General features: G+C 46.9%; 1 protein-coding gene across 1 annotated transcript in view; it reads right to left on the bottom strand.

The window, feature by feature from the left end:
• The window catches only part of ZNF516 (zinc finger protein 516), a 102,692-nt gene that overhangs the window by 100,097 nt on the left and 736 nt on the right, over positions 1–1,859 (bottom strand). The gene's annotated exons all lie outside the window — the stretch shown is intronic.

Here is a 1,859-nt window from a genome sequence, read left to right as displayed (position 1 = left end):
CGGGCACCGGCGGCGGGCGGGGGCTCCGCAGCGCGTCCCGTCCTTCCCCACTACCACCACCACCACCCTCCCCCGGCCGCGCCGTCCCTCCGCCCCCGCGCCGCCCCGCGGAAACTTCGCCGCTCGCACGGAAGGAGCTCGCTGCCCCGACGGGGGAGCGCGGCCGGGCCGCGGTGCGAGCCCGAGGGGGCGGAGATGGGGAGCACCTCGGGGGGGGGGGGCGAGGAGGAGAAGCGGAGGCGGGAGAGTTGCGCCTCTCCCCCAAAAGGGACTTTGACCTTACGCTAATCTCCGACGGTCCCCGAATTACATATTTTTGTCCTGGATCAGGCCATAACGCGCGCCGGCAGCATCTAATGTATGAACTCATCAGCCTAATTTCATTATTTAATCATGCGCCCAGCAATCGTGTTTCCTTAAGAAAGGACTGACCTATTTTTGGCTGGAGATAAACGATCATGTTAACAGATGTTAATCTTGTAATCTGTTTTTCCTGTAAGCACTTCACATACTCGCGTTTCAGACATTAAAAAAAATCTTTTGCAAACGACTTGACGTCACGATCCAGTTCTTATTAAAAAAAAAATCTCGCAATGGTATCAAAGACATTAAATCTTTTTCACTTTATAAATGCTGATTTGTTCTGCCTCAACTCCCACAGGCTTTTATTTGCATTTCAAATTCCACAGGTTACACCAGTCGCCTTTTCAGAAAATGTAAACCAACAATAAGGCAGCAAATGTGGGGTTGGAGGGGGGGGAGGGGAATCGTGCATCTGGATTAAATAAAGACCAGAATTAATGTTTAGAAAGTAGTCTCAGAAAATCTATATTTGCACATCTAGTGCCCAAACCCTCCGTATCTATCCGCGTAACGTAATGAATAAGCTATGGGCGCACAATGCACATTCCCCAGAAGATACTTGTCTACTGCTGGGAGCTTATTAACGCTCGTAATAAATGGTGCTGACTCCTAACCAACACTTCTGAGCTTAAAATACAGGGTTTGTCTACAGTTGTTAATTGCAGAGGTTAGCTGGTTTTAGAGCAAAAACAACGGCTGACTGTCATTCTCCACAAGCCTCCACACACGTACTGCCTATTTTAATACCCCACCTTGTTCTCTTATAACAAAGTTTACCCGGACAAACTTTCCTAAACTTGTCCAAGTACTTTATTCGCATTACGATCGCAACTAGACGGTATGCTAATTATCACTGGAGATAGTAGCGGGGGGAGGGAGGAAAGGGGAGGAGGAGGAAAGCTTTTATAGCACAAAATGTCTGGAACTGCATTATTTCTATTCTTCTTTTCTCGCTCTCTCTCCCCTCCTCTTTACCCCCCCCCTTTTTTTTTAACATCTACATTAAACTCCCTCCCTCTCCGCACCCCACCCGCATCAAATGGGTTATTTTGCTCTTCTGGAAATAATTGTTACCGAGACATTGTCCTTCAAGCCCTTCTCACTGTCTATATGCGAAGAATTGTTTTCGCTACCCACCCACCCCCAACTTCCTTTGATAAACTGCACTTCTTTAATGTAGATCATTCAGCTATATACTTGCAACTGATAGAGTAAGTAAAAACAAGGGGAAAACACATACACATACTAAGCACCAGGCATTTCATGCACACGCTGAATCAATACTACCAGCGGAGAAAAAAAAAAGAAATATTTAATAATTTAAGTGGCTACTCGGGGCTCGAAGACCCATCACCCACCTTCATTAGCCAAAACATTTTACTTTAAACTAAGCCAATTTGCTCTTTGTCTCTTAATGGATTAATATAGTGTGTGTCTCGTCCCCCCCACCCCGCGCCTTCGCCGAAGTGTACAAAGCCAAAAGAGCCCATAAATCC

The sequence above is a fragment of the Rhea americana genome, unplaced genomic scaffold, assembly GCF_003343005.1.
Source record: "Rhea americana isolate MKP2758 unplaced genomic scaffold, rheAme1 scaffold_87, whole genome shotgun sequence".
In the NCBI taxonomy this organism is placed as follows: domain Eukaryota; kingdom Metazoa; phylum Chordata; class Aves; order Rheiformes; family Rheidae; genus Rhea; species Rhea americana.
Note: the sequence above shows the minus strand (reverse complement) of the source record. Positions and strands in the feature narration are given on the sequence as shown.